The sequence below is a fragment of the Salvelinus alpinus genome, chromosome 4 (genome assembly GCF_045679555.1).
Source record: "Salvelinus alpinus chromosome 4, SLU_Salpinus.1, whole genome shotgun sequence".
NCBI classification, from domain to species: domain Eukaryota; kingdom Metazoa; phylum Chordata; class Actinopteri; order Salmoniformes; family Salmonidae; genus Salvelinus; species Salvelinus alpinus.
The window spans coordinates 83,798,903-83,804,257 of NC_092089.1; the positions used below are offsets into that span (position 1 = coordinate 83,798,903).

General features: G+C 47.9%; 1 protein-coding gene across 2 annotated transcripts in view; it reads right to left on the bottom strand.

Annotated features, from left to right (window-relative positions):
• Positions 1 to 237: 237 nt before the first annotated feature.
• The window catches only part of LOC139574569 (glutamate receptor 1-like), a 200,176-nt gene continuing 195,058 nt past the window's right edge, over positions 238 to 5,355 (bottom strand). For both annotated transcript variants that reach the window (XM_071399283.1, XM_071399282.1), the window contains exon 16: positions 238 to 5,355. This exon is cut by the window's right edge and continues 306 nt beyond it. The gene's annotated coding sequence lies outside the window, so the exon portion shown is untranslated.

The following is a 5,355-nucleotide window of genomic DNA, read 5'->3' on the forward strand; positions in this document are numbered from 1 at the left end:
TGTATATGGGGTATAATGTTTTGTCCACTCTGTGTATATGGGGTATAATGTTTTGTCCACTCTGTGTATATGGGGTATTGTGTTTTGTCCACTCTGTGTATATGGGGTATAATGTTTTGTCCACTCTGTGTATATGGGGTATAATGTTTTGTCCACTCTGTGTATATGGGGTATAATGTTTTGTCCACTCTGTGTATATGGGGTATAATATTTGAAATAAAGTAACAAACATATTCACATAGTTTATTCCTTTATTCTGTTACAAAAAGCATGATGACTTTCTTCAGAGACACTTTGGTTAGAAAACGTTTATTTCTCAAAAGTTTATTTCTGTCTTTTTTTAAATTCATGAATGATCTCCATGTATTTTATACATGTTTTATTCAGCAACATCTTTCAGTAGTGACGTATAGAAAAACAACTGTACTGTGAGGTTTTCAGGTGAATAAACTAAATAATCACTTTATATCCTGGTATTAAAATACTTTGAAAAAAAGAACAAATTATGAAGAAAAGTCAAATGGTGTTCAGTCTTGAAAACACCAACTGAACATCCCTTTTATTCAAATGTCAATTAAATCAAAATAATATTGACAACCAATTAAAAGTCAAACTTAAAACATTATTGTCTACCCACTATTCAACATCTGTTTTTCCTACACTTTTTCAAAGTTTTTTGCAGCTCTCAATATCTCCATACGATACAAACATTGAATGTCTTTTTAAAAATCTGTTAGGGCATAGAAAACCTCTCCTTCTCTGAGACAAACCATCCGCCAAGGACTCGCGTTGTGCTGCCCCTTCGTCAATACAACTCCAAAGAAAGAAAGGAGAAGAAAGAAAGGAAGATGGAAAGGAGAAGAAGAACAGAAGCATTAGTCAGGTACAGAGAGGCTGATTGGGTCAGAGAAGGAAGGAACAAGTTTCACTGCAGGAGAATCAACCCTTTTATATACATAGTGGATGGAGAGATGAGATACAGTATATTTGATGTAAGGAGTCTATCTCTGCCCAGTATCTGTCTTCACTGTCAAACATGTTCAAGAGTTGAAGGTTGTTCCACGTTTAGCACTGGGTCCTACAGCCTGGCTATGGCAGAAAAACAGTCTGACACAGTTGCGTCAGTCTTGAACACTCTCTTTATGGCAGAGACCCACACAAACAGAGCCAGAGCAGAGCTGGAGAGTGTAGCTAGCAAATGTTCCCTTTGTAGCTGTAGGCAGGCTGTCTCTGACTCTGATTCAGGCTGTCTCTGACTCTAACGAGGCTTCTCTCTGCTGCCAGCCCTATAGGCCACAGCAACACGTACAATGACCTAAACATCAAACGATACTGAACAACCTCCGTCATAAAATCACAAACTACTGAGAGAGAGAGAGAGAGAGAGAGAGAGAAACAAGATGAGTTGCTGTGGTGGTAGCCACCGTTTCCATGGTCTCCATTAACGATTGCCAACGGCTGATTGACTGTGAACATGTAAATCAACAGGGGATTCTGTGTGTAAGTCACGCCCCCTTCCTCTGTCAGCTAGGCCGTGTTCCAAAATGTCTACTCTCTCTCTACAAAATAACACAGCAGAGCCACTGAAGAAATCAATGGTGTTAATCTGTGGTACTTTGTCAAGTTCTGACCATGTCAGTCAATACTTCCTCTCTTCCAAATCTAGCCACAGCAATCATTTTGGGGAGTTTGATGAAGCGACAGTGTATGTGTGTGTGTGTTTAGTGGCATGGTGTGTTCAGTGGTATGGTGTGTTCAGTGGTATGGTGTGTTCCGTGGTATGGTGTGTTCCGTGGTATGGTGTGTTCAGTGGTATGGTGTGTTCCGTGGTATGGTGTGTTCAGTGGTATGGTGTGTTCAGTGGTATGGTGGGTTCAGTGGTATGGTGTGTTCAGTGGTATGGTGTGTTCAGTGGTATGGTGTGTTCAGTGGTATGGTGTGTTCAGTGGTATGGTGTGTTTAGTGGCATGGTGTGTTCAGTGGTATGGTGTGTTTAGTGGCATGGTGTGTTCAGTGGTATGGTGTGTTCCGTGGTATGGTGTGTTCAGTGGTATGGTGTGTTCAGTGGTATGGTGGGTTCAGTGGTATGGTGTGTTCAGTGGTATGGTGGGTTCAGTGGTATGGTGTGTTCAGTGGTATGGTGTGTTCAGTGGAATGGTGTGTTCAGTGGTATGGTGTGTTTAGTGGCATGGTGTGTTCAGTGGCATGGTGTGTTTAGTGGCATGGTGTGTTCAGTGGTATGGTGTGTTTAGTGGCATGGTGGGCTTAGTGGTATGGTGTGTTTAGTGGCATGGTGGGTTCAGTGGTATGGTGTGTTCAGTGGTATGGTGTGTTCAGTGGTATGGTGTGTTCAGTGGTATGGTGGGTTTAGTGGTATGGTGGGTTCAGTGGTATGGTGTGTTCAGTGGTATGGTGTGTTCAGTGGTATGGTGTGTTCAGTGGTATGGTGGGTTTAGTGGTATGGTGGGTTCAGTGGTATGGTGTGTTCAGTGGTATGGTGTGTTCAGTGGTATGGTGGGTTCAGTGGTATGGTGGGTTTAGTGGTATGGTGGGTTCAGTGGTATGGTGTGTTCAGTGGTATGGTGTGTTCAGTGGTATGGTGTGTTCAGTGGTATGGTGGGTTCAGTGGTATGGTGGGTTCAGTGGTATGGTGTGTTCAGTGGTATGGTGTGTTCAGTGGTATGGTGTGTTCAGTGGTATGGTGTGTTTAGTGGCATAGTGTGTTCAGTGGCATGGTGTGTTCAGTGGTATGGTGTGTTCAGTGGTATGGTGTGTTCAGTGGTATGGTGTGTTTAGTGGCATGGTGGGTTTAGTGGTATGGTGTGTTCAGTGGTATGGTGTGTTCAGTGGTATGGTGTGTTCAGTGGTATGGTGTGTTCAGTGGTATGGTGGGTTCAGTGGTATGGTGTGTTTAGTGGCATGGTGTGTTCAGTGACATGGTGTGTTCAGTGGTATGGTGTGTTCAGTGGTATTGTGGGTTCAGTGGTATGGTGTGTTCAGTGGTATGGTGGGTTCAGTGGTATGGTGTGTTTAGTGGCATGGTGTGTTCAGTGGCATGGTGTGTTCAGTGGTATGGTGTGTTCAGTGGTATGGTGTGTTCAGTGGTATGGTGTGTTTAGTGGCATGGTGGGTTTAGTGGTATGGTGTGTTTAGTGGTATGGTGTGTTCAGTGAGGTGTAGCAGCAAAGCATGTTTGTTGAGGAGAACACAACACAGCTAGTTAAGCATCAATTTAAACATCTTTCACCTGTGCAATCAGGACAAATTAAATCAAAACCAATTCAGGGATCAATCTCTGTAGGAATGACTGTCAGCAGATGGTTCAGGGAGGCAAGGAATGACTGAGCTCTGTGCATGATTATTTATGTCTGTATTATAATACTGCATTGGTGCTTGAAATGCTTGTGTTCCAGTTCATGATGCCTTTCCAACATAGCGTGTGTAACTGTGTCCAAAAACACACAAGAGAGAAACCAGAGACACACACATATTAAATCATCTTAATAGTCAATCAGTGTTATTATCATTATTGTCTTTTAACTGTGCAAAGACAAAAACAAATCCCATTTTGTGATCCGTCTTCACTAAGTAAATGGTCAGAGAGAGTAGGTAGCGAACTGAGATATTACAGACAGACAGACAGACAGACTGACAGTAGTCAATAGAACAGCCACAGCTCAGGGCAGAGAAGGTCAGCCCAGGGCAGAGAAGGTCAGCCCAGGGCAGAGAAGGTCAGCCCAGGGCAGAGAAAGTCAGCCCAGGGCAGAGAAAGTCAGCCCAGGGCAGAGAAAGTTAGCCCAGGGCAGAGAAAGTCAGGTCAGGTCAGGGCAGGGAAGGTTAGCTCGGGGCAGGGCAGAGTAGGTTAGCTCGGGGCAGGGCAGAGTAGGTTAGCTCGGGGCAGGGCAGAGTAGGTTAGCTCGGGGCAGGGCAGAGTAGGTTAGCTCGGGGCAGGGCAGAGTAGGTTAGCTCGGGGCAGGGCAGAGAAGGTTAGCTCGGGGCAGGGCAGAGTAGGTTAGCTCGGGGCAGGGCAGAGTAGGTTAGCTCGGGGCAGGGCAGAGAAGGTTAGCTCGGGGCAGGGCAGAGTAGGTTAGCTCGGGGCAGGGCAGAGTAGGTTAGCTCGGGGCAGGGCAGAGTAGGTTAGCTCGGGGCAGGGCAGAGTAGGTTAGCTCGGGGCAGGGCAGAGAAGGTTAGCTCGGGGCAGGGCAGAGTAGGTTAGCTCGGGGCAGGGCAGAGTAGGTTAGCTCGGGGCAGGGCAGAGTAGGTTAGCTCGGGGCAGGGCAGAGAAGGTTAGCTCGGGGCAGGGCAGAGAAAGTCATCTCAGGGCAGGTCAGCTCAGGGCAGAGTAGGTCAACCCAGGGCAGAGAAGGTTAGCTCGGGGCAGGGCAGAGTAGGTTAGCTCGGGGCAGGGCAGAGTAGGTTAGCTCGGGGCAGGGCAGAGCAGGTTAGCTCGGGGCAGGGCAGAGTAGGTTAGCTCGGGGCAGGGCAGAGTAGGTTAGCTCGGGGCAGGGCAGAGAAGGTTAGCTCGGGGCAGGGCAGAGTAGGTTAGCTCGGGGCAGGGCAGAGTAGGTTAGCTCGGGGCAGGGCAGAGAAGGTTAGCTCGGGGCAGGGCAGAGAAGGTTAGCTCGGGGCAGGGCAGAGAAAGTCATCTCAGGGCAGGTCAGCTCAGGGCAGAGTAGGTCAACCCAGGGCAGAGAAGGTTAGCTCGGGGCAGGGCAGAGAAGGTTAGCTCGGGGCAGGGCAGAGAAGGTTAGCTCGGGGCAGGGCAGAGAAGGTTAGCTCGGGGCAGGGCAGAGAAGGTTAGCTCGGGGCAGGGCAGAGAAGGTTAGCTCGGGGCAGGGCAGAGAGAGTCAGCCCAGGACAGGGCAGAGAAAGTCAGGGCAGGGCAGAGAAGGTTAGCTCGGGGCAGGGCAGAGAAGGTTAGCTCGGGGCAGGGCAGAGAAAGTCAGCCCAAGGTAGGGCAGAGAAGGTTAGCTCGGGGCAGGGCAGAGAGAGTCAGCCCAGGGCAGGGCAGAGAAAGTCAGGGCAGGGCAGAGAAAGTCAGCCCAAGGTAGGGCAGAGAAGGTCAGCTCAGGGCAGGTCGGGCGGCCTTTATGGGATAGTTCTTTTTTTTTACACAGAAATGAACACCTTGTTTCAAAAAATCTGAATAAAAGAAAAAAAACATCTCGGCCCAACAATGGCTCCTTTTTGTAGCAACATGTTCCTCATCTTCTTTTGTTTTCATTTTATACTCCATCTACATGTTTCCCCTGTTCGTAATGAGTGATTTCAGAATGCATTTGGCAGCAGTATTGAAGTCTGTCTCGGACACACATCACGCAGCCACCACATAAACAACGTGTCAGAAAGACGGCC